Raw genomic sequence first — 12,708 nt, 5'->3', positions numbered from 1 at the left:
CCAACCGAGGTATAGCGATAAAGCTATCCTAAATAGCATGTTAGCATTGATTGGCTTGAAGTCACGCGCTCCACACGCCAATAACATCAACAAAGCTCACATTTGTGCATTCACACACAGCATAAATAGTTTGGTGGACAAAATGAGACAGAGTGGCATAAACTAGAAAATTGTACATGTAAACAAACTCCAGTGAGTTCAAGGACTTCCAAAATTAGTAGGACAAAACGGCACTCGCCAAATACTCCTACTCGAAAAGCATGTTTAATATAAATAGTGGGATTGTCTCTAGGACCACAAATGTGTGAAGTGAAGTGAATTATATTTATATAGCGCTTTTCTCTAGTGACTCAAAGCACTTTTTACATAGTGAAACCCAATATCTAAGTTACATTTAAACCAGTGTGGGTGGCACTGGGAGCAGGTGGGTAAAGTTCCTTGCCCAAGGACACAACGGCAGTGACTAGGATGGCGGAAGCGGGAATCGAACCTGGAACCCTCAAGTTGCTGACACGGCCACTCTACCAACTGAGCTATGCCGCCCCATGCGATGAGGTGGTGACTTATCCGGGGTGTACGGCGCCTTCCGCTTGTTTGTAGCTGAGATAGGTACCAGCGACCCCAAAGGGAATAAGTGGTAGGAAATGGATGGACGGATGGACTAAAAATACAAAAACAAATCCGTCTGGAGCCGCAAAAAAAATAAAAGCCATATTACATACAGATAGTGTGTTGTGAGATATACATTGAATTAAGAGGACTTAAAGGAAACTAAATGATTTCAAATATAGCTAAAATTAGCCATATAGCTAGCCTAAATAGCATGTGATTGATTAGCTTGCAGTCATGCAGGGACCAAATATGTCTGATTAGCACTCCACACAAGTCAATAACATCAACAAAACTAACCTTTGTGCATTCTCACACAAGGTTAAAAGTTAGTTGGACAAAATGAGACAGAAAAAGAAGTGGCATAAAACACGTCTTAGAAAGTCGGAGAAAGTTACACATGTAAACAAACTAGAGTGAGTTCAAGGACCGTCAAAACTAAAAGGGAGGTTTTTGGGGTTGGTGCACTAATTTTAAGTGCATCTTGTGTTTTTTTATGGTATAATGTTTTTTATGTTGATTTTATTTTGTAGTTGTGGACCAGTCAACGCTTGATAATTTGTCCCGCGGCCCAGGGGTGGTGTGGGGGGGGGTGTCTTTTTTTTTCTCATGAAAAAGGGAGGTTTTTGGGGTTGGTGCGAGAATTGTAAGTGTATCTTGTGTTTTTTGTGGTTTGTTTTTTTATCAATCATCAATCAATGTTTACTTGATTTATTTTGTAGCTCTGGACTGGTCAACGCTTGATAATTTGTCCCGCGGCCCGGGGGGGGGCGGAGTCTCTTTTTTTTTTTCTTTGTCATGAAAAAGGGAGTTTTTTTGGGTTGGTGCACTAATTGTAAGTGTATCTTGTGTTTTTTATGTCGATTTTATTAAAAAAAAAAAAATTGAGATAAAAAAAAAAAAATGTTGGGATTTGTTATTAAAAAAAATAAAAATACAAATTTTATATTACAAAAAAATTAAAATGTGTTAATAAAAGAAAACATTAATACAAAATTCCTCCGCACTTTGGACAGCCCTGACGTAGAGAGACGGCGGGAAAGAGGTTGTCGTGTTAGCATCAGCTAACACGCTAGCCGAGCCGAATCCGACGCTTTGATTTCTTGGAACGGAGCCCCGCTTCTCCGGTCCCCCCCCTACCCCTCCCCTCTTCGGGTAACACCCCACCGGCACCGGCACCGGCACCACTTCTCAACCCCGCGTGGTCTCGCCCTTCTCCCCCCACAGGTGAGTCGGCGGATAAAAGCGTTTTAAACTGTTTAGCATGCATGCTAACACCGCTAAGCTAGTTAGCACGCATGCTAAGCTAGTTAGCACGCATGCTAACTCACGAAAGTTGCCGTGACAGCTTCAAATATCCCCCGCCGGGCTGCTTTAATTGTGGAGTTTGTACGTTTAAGTGTCTGTCTGTGCGATACTTGAAGAAAATAAGTAAAAAGTGTGAGGCGAGTCGTGGGAAACGACGTGATTCCGGGATTGTTGTGCTAACAGGCTAACAGGCTAGGTCGGCTAATCCGCTTTAGAGAGCCACTCCCTCGGCTGTGCCTGCAGGACAACATCGCTCTGATTCCCCGGTTTTCCTTTTATTATTGTGGGTTTTTGCCAGCCGGTCACGGTAGGTGTCATCATCATCATCATCATCATCATCATCCGTGCTTTGTTGTCTATCCGCGTGTGCGTGTTGTTATTGCGTAATCGCGGCTGTCAGACAGGTAAATGCCTTCCTCGCTTTCATAGAATTGTCATTTTTCAAAGGGAATCCACGCGTGTCGACGCCGCTTTGAGCTCCCCTTTGTCTGCAGTCCACCTGTCCGTGTTGTTGTTGTCCTAGACAGCAGTGTTTTTCAACCACTGTGCCGCGGCACACTAGTGCAGTGTTTTTTTAAAGGCCTACTGAAAGCCACTACTAGCGACCACGCAGTCTGATAGTTTATACATCGATGATGAAATATTAACATTGCAACACATGCCGATACGGCCTTTTTAGTTTACTAAATTGCAATTTAAAATTTCCGGCGAAGTATCTTGTTGAAAACATTATTTTCCAGACCGATTCAAGCTATAAGTAGTCTGCTTCCATCGCATAATTCCACAGTATTCTGGACATCTGTGTTGCCGAAATTTTTGCAATTTGTTCAATTAATAATGGAGACGTCAAAGAAGAAAGCTGTTGGTGGGAAGCGGTGTATTGCGGCCAACTTAAGCAACCAAAACACAGCCGGTGTTTCCTTGTTTACTACTAGCGACCACGCTGTCTTGATAGTTTATACATCGATGATGAAATCTTAACATTGCAACACATGCCAATACGGCCGGTTTAGTCGACTAAATTGCAATATCCGTTACGTCACGCATTGTAGAGGACATTTTGTTCCAGCACCATTCCAAGCTATAAGTCGTCTGTTTGCATCGCATAATTCCACAGTATTCTGGACGACTGTGTTGCTAAATCTTTTGCAATTTGTTCAATGAATAATGGAGACGTCAAAGAAGAAAGCTGTTGGTGGGAAGCGGTGTATTGCGGCCAACTTAAGCAACCAAAACACAGCCGGTGTTTCCTTGTTTACTACTAGCGACCACGCAGTCTGATAGTTTATACATCGATGATGAAATCTTAACATTGTAACACATGCCGATACGGCCTTTTTAGTTTACTAAATTGCAATTTTAAATTTCCGGCGAAGTATCCTGTTGAAAACATTATTTTCCAGCCCGATTCAAGCTATAAGTAGTCTGCTTCCATCGCATAATTCCACAGTATCATGGACATCTGTGTTGCTGAAATTTTTGCAATTTGTTCAATTAATAATGGAGACGTCAAAGAAGAAAGCTGTTGGTGGGAAGCGGTGTATTGCGGCCAACCTAAGCAACCAAAACACAGCCGGTGTTTCCTTGTTTACTACTAGCGACCACGCAGTCTGATAGTTTATACATCGATGATGAAATCTTAACATTGCAACACATGCCGATACGGCCTTTTTAGTTTACTAAATTGCAATTTTAAATTTCCGGCGAAGTATCCTGTTGAAAACATTATTTTCCAGCCCGATTCTAGCTATAAGTAGTCTGCTTCCATCGCATAATTCCACAGTATTCTGGACATCTGTGTTGCTGAAATTTCTGCAATTTGTTCAATTAATAATGGAGACGTCAAAGAAGAAAGCTGTTGGTGGGAAGCGGTGTATTGCGGCCAACTTTAGCAACCAAAACACAGCCGGTGTTGCCTTGTTTACTACTAGCGACCACGCAGTCTGGTAGTTTATACATCGATGATGAAATCTTCACATTGCAACACATGCCGATACGGCCTTTTTAGTTTACTAAATTGCAATTTTAAATTTCCGGCGAAGTATCCTGTTGAAAACATTATTTTCCAGCCCGATTCAAGCTATAAGTAGTCTGCTTCCATCGCATAATTCCACAGTATCATGGACATCTGTTGCTGAAATTTTTGCAATTTGTTCAATGAATAATGGAGACGTCAAAGAAGAAAGCTGTTGGTGGGAAGCGGTGTATTGCGGCTAACTTTAGCAACCAAAACACAGCCGGTGTTGCCTTGTTTACTACTAGCGACCACACAGTCTGATAGTTTATATATCAATGATGAAATCTTAACATTGCAACACATGCCGATACGGCCTTTTTAGTTTACTAAATTGCAATTTAAAATTTCCGGCGAAGTATCCTGTCGAAAACATTATTTTCCAGCCCGATTCTAGCTATAAGTAGTCTGCTTCCATCGCATAATTCCACAGTATTCTGGACATCTGTGTTGCTGAAATTTCTGCAATTTGTTCAATTAATAATGGAGACGTCAAAGAAGAAAGCTTTTGGTGGGAAGCGGTGTATTGCGGCCAACTTAAGCAACCAAAACACAGCCGGTGTTTCCTTGTTTACTACTAGCGACCACGCTGTCTGATAGTTTATACATCGATGATGAAATCTTAACATTGCAACACATGCCAATACGGCCGGTTTAGTCGACTAAATTGCAATATCCGTTACGTCACGCATTGTAGAGGACATTTTGTTCCAGCACCATTCCAAGCTATAAGTCGTCTGTTTGCATCGCATAATTCCACAGTATTCTGGACGACTGTGTTGCTAAATCTTTTGCAATTTGTTCAATGAATAATGGAGACGTCAAAGAAGAAAGCTGTTGGTGGGAAGCGGTGTATTGCGGCCAACTTAAGCAACCAAAACACAGCCGGTGTTTCCTTGTTTACTACTAGCGACCACGCAGTCTGATAGTTTATACATCGATGATGAAATCTTAACATTGTAACACATGCCGATACGGCCTTTTTAGTTTACTAAATTGCAATTTTAAATTTCCGGCGAAGTATCCTGTTGAAAACATTATTTTCCAGCCCGATTCAAGCTATAAGTAGTCTGCTTCCATCGCATAATTCCACAGTATCATGGACATCTGTGTTGCTGAAATTTTTGCAATTTGTTCAATTAATAATGGAGACGTCAAAGAAGAAAGCTGTTGGTGGGAAGCGGTGTATTGCGGCCAACCTAAGCAACCAAAACACAGCCGGTGTTTCCTTGTTTACTACTAGCGACCACGCAGTCTGATAGTTTATACATCGATGATGAAATCTTAACATTGCAACACATGCCGATACGGCCTTTTAAGTTTACTAAATTGCAATTTTAAATTTCCGGCGAAGTATCCTGTTGAAAACATTATTTTCCAGCCCGATTCAAGCTATAAGTAGTCTGCTTCCATCGCATAATTCCACAGTATCATGGACATCTGTGTTGCTGAAATTTTTGCAATTTGTTCAATGAATAATGGAGACGTCAAAGAAGAAAGCTGTTGCGGACGCCTTTAGCAACACAAACACAGCCGGTGTTTCCTTGTTTAGATTCCCGAAGGTGAAGCTTTACTATGGAACAGAGCGGTCAAGCGAACATGGTTCCCGACCACATGTCAACCGGCAGGTTTTGGCGAGAAAATTGTGCTAATAAGTCGGCTGTTACCGTAGACGAGCGGAGCAGCTGCGGACGCTCTTGCCTTTTCCCACCAGAGACACTGGCGGTCACCACACCCGTGGCCACACTCCTCCGACTTTCAGGTACATCCATATAATCTCACTAAAACACTAGTAACACAAGAAGCAGATAAGGGATTTTCCAGAATCATCCTAGTAAATGTGTCTAATAACATCTAAATTGCTCCCACAGCCCTCTCTATTTTTTATTTTATTTTTTATTTTTTCTAGTCCTTCACTCTCACTTTCCTCCTCCACAAATCTTTCAAATCTTTCATCCTCGCTCAAATTAATGGGGAAATCGTCGCTTTCTCGCTTTCTTTAAAGGCCTATTGAAATGAGATTTTCTTATTTAAACGGGGATAGCAGGTCCATTCTATGTGTCATACTTCATCATTTTGCGATATCGCCGTATTTTTGCTGAAAGGATTAAGTAGAGAACATTGATGATAAAGTTTGCAACTTTGCCTGTACCGGAAGTAGCAGACGATGTGCGCGTGACATCACGGGTTGTGGAGCTCCTCCACATCTGAACATTGTTTACAATCATGACCACCAGCAGCGAGAGCGATTCGGACCGAGAAAGCGACAATTTCACCATTAATTTGAGCGAGGATGAAAGATTCGTGGATGAGGATAGTGAGAGTGAAGGACTAGAAAGAAAAAAAAATACATGTTATTAGACACATTTACTAGGATCATTCTGGAAAATCCCTTATCTGCTTATTGTGTTACCAGCGTTTTAGTGAGATTATAGAGTTGTACCTGAAAGTCGGAGGGGTGTGGCCACGGGTGTGGTGACCGCCACTGTCTCTGAGGGAAGCCACGTTTCTCAACGAGGCGAAGCAAAGGCAGCCGGTCGGGCCGGGCTGAGCTTTTTTTCCCCCCTCCTCGACGGTGGAAGCATCCCACGTTCGGGGGCGGTCGGTCGGAGTAGGCAAGAGAGTCGCAGCTGCCTCTTTGACAGGTGTACGAGGAACGATGCAAGCTCCGCTCATGTCTACGGTAAGAGCCAACTTATTACCACAATTTTCTCACCGAAACCTGCCGGGATCCATCTTCGCTTGACCGCTCTGTTCCATAGTAAAGCTTCACCTCCGGGAATGTAAACAAGGAAACACCGGCTGTGTTTGTGTTGCTAAAGGCAGCCGCAATACACCACTTTCCACCAACAGCTTTCTTCTTTGACGTCTCCATTATTCATTGGACAAATTGCAAATAATTCAGCAACACAGATCTCCAGAATACTGTGTAATTATGCGATCAAAGCAGGCGACTTATAGCCGTGATCGGTGCTGGAAGAAAATGTCCGCTACAATCCGTGACGTCACGCGCACGCGTCATCATAAGCGTCATAATTCCGCGACGTTTTCAACAAGATAATTTGCCGGAAATTTAAAATTGCAATTTAGTCAACTAAAGCGGCAGTATTGGCATGTGTTGCAATGTTAATATTTCATCATTGATGTATAAACTATCAGACTGTGTGGTCGCTAGTAGTGGCTTTCAGTAGGCCTTTAAGTCTCTGCTTTTTGCAGATGATGTGGTAAATGGGTTGTACTTGTATAGCGCTTTTCTACCCCTTTTTAAGGAGCCCACAGAGCTTTGAAAGTATTTCCACATTCCCATGGACCAAGGACCCTATTGAAACTGCTGTGTTTTATTATTATTCCGCACCTCCGCGCTGTAATTTGACCCCCTTAACATGCTTCAAAACTCACCAAATTTGACACACACGTCGGTATAGCAAACCTTTCCAACATATTAAGCAACCAATCCCCCAAAATGAAAATTGCGCTCTAGCGCCCCCTAGGAAAAAATTACACACAAAACTGCATGTAACTTCTGTTAGGAATGTCATAGCGACATGAAACAAAAACTCCTATGTAGGTCTGACTTAGACCCAATTTTCATACACTCACTTCTTTCAGCAAAAATCTACAGGAAGTTGGCAAAAACCCCTTCAAAATAAAATTTTCGCAAGAAATGCAAATTTAGCCTCTTTGCGCTGTAATTTGACCCCTTTAAAATGCTTTAAAAGTCACCAAACTTGGCGCACACATAAGGACTGGCAAAAATTGCGATCTAATGAAAAAAAACAAACCCCAAAACTCAAAATTGCGCTCTAGCGCTATTTTTGAATAAAACACTGAAAAAACTGCTCCTAGGAAGAAAACACAGACAAAATTGCTTGTAACTTCCGGTAAGAATGTCGGAGGGACATGAAAAAAAAAACTCTATGTAGGTCTCGCTTAGACCTACATTTCATAGATTGACAACCCCCAACAAAAATCAACAGGAAGTTTGCTATCCCCCCTTCAAAACAAAAGTTTCGTAAATACCGGTCACCTTTCTTCAAACATCATCTCCTCTGAGTGCGTTTGTTGTTTTGGCTTCAAACTCGCATAGGAGAGAGATTGAAACCATCTGATTAAAAGTATAGAACAGAGTTTTGATAAGTTCTCAGGTTTTGATTTTACGCGCCTTCAAAGAACCCCTGTGCAAAGTCTCCTAAAAAATGTCGTTTTTGCCTCTTTGAGCTGTTATTTGACCCCCTTAAAATGCTTCTAAACTCACCAAACTTGACACACACATCAGGTCTGGCAAAAATGGCGATCTGATGAAAAAACCTAACCTCAAAACTCAAAATTGCGCTCTACCGCCCCCCTAGGAATACAACACGGACAAACTGCTCCTAGGAAGAAAACACAGACAAAACTGCTTGTAACTTCCGGTAGGAATGTCAGAGAGACAAACACTATGTAGGTCTCACTTAGACCTACATTTTAATAATTAACATACTTTAGCAAAAATCAACAGGAAGTTTGATATTTTCACTTCAATACAACAACTGCATTACTTTCACAATGCATTAGATTCTCAAAATAGTGGCTCCAAGGCGTCTTCTAACGTGGGTCTCGGGGGCAGCAGCCAAAGGCGGACCCGACCAACGCTGCTTGCAGCTTTAATTGTAAGTGTATCTTGTGTTTTTTATGTTGATTATTATTATTTATTTATTTTTGTCATTAAAAAGGGAGTTTTTTTTGGGTTGGTGCACTAATTGTGAGTGTTTTTTATGTTGATTTAATAAAAAATAAAAATAAAACAATTCTTCTGCGGCCTGGTACCAATCGAGCACTGTGGTTGGGGACCACTGCAATAGAACACCTTTGGGATGAATTGAAACGAAGGCTGAGAGCCAGGGCTTCTCGTGCGTGACCTCACCAATGTGCTTTTTGTAAGAATGGTGGAAAATTCTTACCTTGTGGACAGCCTTCCCAGAAGAGTTGAATCTGTAATAGCTGCAAAAGGTCATTTAGAACCCTATGGGGTAGGACTGGGATGGCACTTCAAGGTCATATGTGAGTCAAGGCAGGTGGCCAAATACTTTTGGCAATATAGTGTAGCATGAAACTGACGTTTCATTTGTGGATGTCACATACAGGCAGTGGGGTAGTTACGTTATGAATAGTTCCATATGTGCACGGCTGGTGGGGTTGGGGGGTCTTTGTGGATTACTGAGGCACTTTGTGTCGGAATGTTTGTGTTACTCAACGACTGTTCAAAATCCTCTCCACGTCTGAGCTCAAACATTTTCCTCACCTAGGAAGTCCTTTGAGGTGTGTTTCAGGGTCTTCAAAATGTACAAATAAGGGTAGAAGTCTAAATTTTAACGCTCTTAAGAAGACGGGTACTGAAACCGAGCCCAATCTACCAAGCACCGAATCCCTGGATGCCATGTTATGGTACCTGGGGTACGGGCGGTACCTGGCTAGTCAAACTACCTCAGGGGTGGTGTTGTCCCGGTACCTATATTTTCGACGGCTTTTTGATACTTTTCTAAATAAAGGGGACCGCAAAAAATGTCGTTATTGGCTTTATCTGAACAAAAAATCTTAGTGTGCATGAAACATATGTTTATTATTAGGGACCAAATATCCTTTTGGGACAGAGGACCCTATTGAATTTCTAGCGTTTTGATTCTTTCTTTATTATTCCGCAGCTTCTAGCTGTAATTTGACCCCATTAACATGCTTTATAACTCACTAAATTTGACACACACATCAAGACTGGCAAACATTGCGATTTAATCAAAAAACCTAACCCCAAAACTAAAAATTACGCTCTAGCGCCCCCTAGGAAGAAAACAGACAAAACTGCCTGTAACTTCCAGTCGTAGTGACATGAAACAAAAACCTCTATGTAGGTCTCACTTAGACCTAGATTTCATACACTGACATCCTTCAGCAAAAATCAACAGGAAGTTTGCAATTCCCCCTTCAAAACAAGTTTCGTAAAAACACTCACCTTTGCCTCTTTGAGCTGTAATTTGACCCCCTTAACATGCTTCAAAACTCACCAAACTAGACACACACATAAGGGACTGGTAAAAATTGCAATCTAATCAAAAAACCTAACCCCCAAACTCAAAATTGCGCTTTAGCGCCCCCTAGGAATAAAACACAGACAAAACTGCTCCTAGGAAGAAAAGACAGACAAAACTGCCTGTAACTTCCAGTAGTAATGTCTTAGAGACATGAAACAAAAACGTCTATGTAGGTCTCACTTAGACTTTGATTTCATACACTGACATCCTTCAGCAAAAATCAACAGGAAGTTTGCAATTCCCCCTTCAAAACAAAAGTTTTGTAAAAACACTCACCGTTGCCTCTTTGAGCTGTAATTTGACCCCCTTAACATGCTTCGAAACTCACCAAACTGGACACACACATCAGGACTGGCGAAAATTGCGATTTAATCAAAAAAACCTAACCCCAAAACTCAAAATTGCGCTCTAGCGCCCCCTAGGAATAAAACACAGACAAAACTGCTCCTAGGAAGAAAACAGACAAAACTGCCTGTAACTTCCAGTGGGAATGTCGTAGTGACATGAAACAAAAACCTCTATGTAGGTCTCACTTAGACAAATTTCATACACTGACGTCCTTCAGCAAAAATCCACAGGAAGTTTGCAATTCCCCCTTCAAAACAAAAGTTTTGTACAAACACTCACCTTTGCCTTTGAGCTGTAATTTGACCCCCTTAACATGCTTCAAAACTCACCAAACTGGACACACACATCAGGACTGGCGAAAATTGCGATTTAATCAAAAAAACCTAACCCCAAAACTCAAAATTGCGCTCTAGCGCCCCCTAGGAATAAAACACAGACAAAACTGCTCCTAGGAAGAAAACACAGACAAAACTGCCTGTAACTTCCAGTAGTAATGTCTTAGAGACATGAAACAAAAACCTCTATGTAGGTCTCACTTAGACCTACATTTCATGTATTGACAACTCCCAGCAACAATCAACAGAAAATTTGCAATTCCCTCTTCAAAACAAAAGTTTTGTAAAAAACGGTCACATTTTTTCAAACATCTCCTCAGAGCGCGTTTGTGGTGTTGGCTTCAAACTACCACAGGAGAGAGATTGAACCCTTCTGATTAAAAGTTGATGAAATAGTTTTAATTACTGCTACAGTTTTGATTTTATCAGCCTTCAAAGAACCACTGCACTGAAAACCATTTCAAAGATGGCCGCCGTGCGCAGACACAGTGGATGAGACGTTTTTTTTTCTTTTCGTTTTTTTCCATACCGTCTGCTGCTGGTGCGCACGCACCAATATTCTTGAGGGAGGGGCTGTGATCGTCTATACCAAGATGGCTGCCAGGTGCCGTAGCTAAGCCGGTATGTTTTGAAGTCGTCGTTTGCCTGCATATGGTAAAAACAAGCGTCCAGCATTTTACAACTATTTGTAAACTAATAGTTGCCGACCATCAGGGCCGAGTTGCGATGAGAGAGTGTGTCGATGTTAAGATATTACGCCAAGTTGGTAAGTCTATCTCCTTGCTAATAGTAACTACTAGCCGTAACCATGTATTTTCAATGGGCGGTTAGCATCGGGTTTTAACACGTGGGTATACAACTTTTTCTCTGTGTAATAATCCATCCATCCATCTTCTACCGCTTATCTGGGCTTGGGTCACGGGGGCAGCAGCCAAAGTAGTCCCGTCCATCGCTGCTTGCAGCTTTAATTGTTATTAAGTCCTTAAATAAAATAGTGAACATACTAAACAACTTGTCTTTTAGTAGTAAGTAAACAAACAAAAACGCCTAATTAGTCTGCAGTAAAATATTGTCATTTATACACCTATTGTTTTGTCGACATTATGAGGGACAAACTGTAAAAATTGATTATTAATGTACTTGTTCATTTACTGTTAATATCTGCTTTTTTTCTGTTTCAACATGTTCTATCTACAGTTCTGTTAAAATGTAATAATCACTTGTTCTTCTCTTCTTTGATACTTTAAATTAGTTTTGGATGATACAACCCATATAGGTATCGATCCGATACCAAGGAATTCCAGTATCATACATTGGTCATCATTTGAATTTCCTGAGTTTATAAACATAATATGAAAACAAGATTTTGATGTAATCATAGTAGTGTCGACTTGATACGCTCCTGTACTTGGTATCATTACAGTGGATGTCGGGTGTAGATCCACCCGTGGCGTTTGTGTCCCGTTGTGACGCCGGTGAGCTACGGTGTGTAGTGAAGCATGTTTAGCTATTCCTCGTCCTCCAGGGATAATAGTACTTGTAAGAAACTCACTTTATTTGTCACCATGGAGGCAAGGATTAGTGATATAAACGCATACAGAAAAATCGAAAGCTATAGGCAAAGTTTTGTACTTTTAATTTTTTTTTTTTTACTTTAAAGATCCCTAAAACGAGCTGTCATGATCCCACATGACAGTTCCTATTAGTTTCTTGTATTTTGTGCTTTTGGGCTTCTTCGCTGCACTTTCCTGCCGTCCCTGCATCCCGGGGTCCATACATAAACATACAACGTGATTTAATCAATTCTTCTCAACGTTTTTCTTTATCAATTTTGTTAACTTTCATTACTCATAATCCGACCATATCTCGCAAGAAAAGCCCTTTTCAATGGCAACAAAGAAATCGACTTAAACGTGAGTTAATTAAGGCTCCACTTTTTCAAAAAAAGCACTGGCCAGATGCTAATTTACACTGGCTTTGCTTTGGACATGCTATGGATTAGCATTAGCGATTTTACATGTCAATTTCA

At 41.2% G+C, this 12,708-nt stretch overlaps 1 protein-coding gene across 1 annotated transcript in view; it reads left to right on the top strand.

Moving 5' to 3' along the window:
• The first annotated feature begins 1,631 nt into the window (after positions 1-1,631).
• The window catches only part of LOC133550753 (serine/threonine-protein kinase TAO1-like), a 46,361-nt gene continuing 35,284 nt past the window's right edge, over positions 1,632-12,708 (top strand). Inside the window, 1 exon segment of the mRNA XM_061896758.1 lies at positions 1,632-1,836. The gene's annotated coding sequence lies outside the window, so the exon portion shown is untranslated.

Source organism: Nerophis ophidion, linkage group LG04, assembly GCF_033978795.1.
Source record: "Nerophis ophidion isolate RoL-2023_Sa linkage group LG04, RoL_Noph_v1.0, whole genome shotgun sequence".
NCBI lineage: Eukaryota > Metazoa > Chordata > Actinopteri > Syngnathiformes > Syngnathidae > Nerophis > Nerophis ophidion.
Note: the sequence above shows the minus strand (reverse complement) of the source record. Positions and strands in the feature narration are given on the sequence as shown.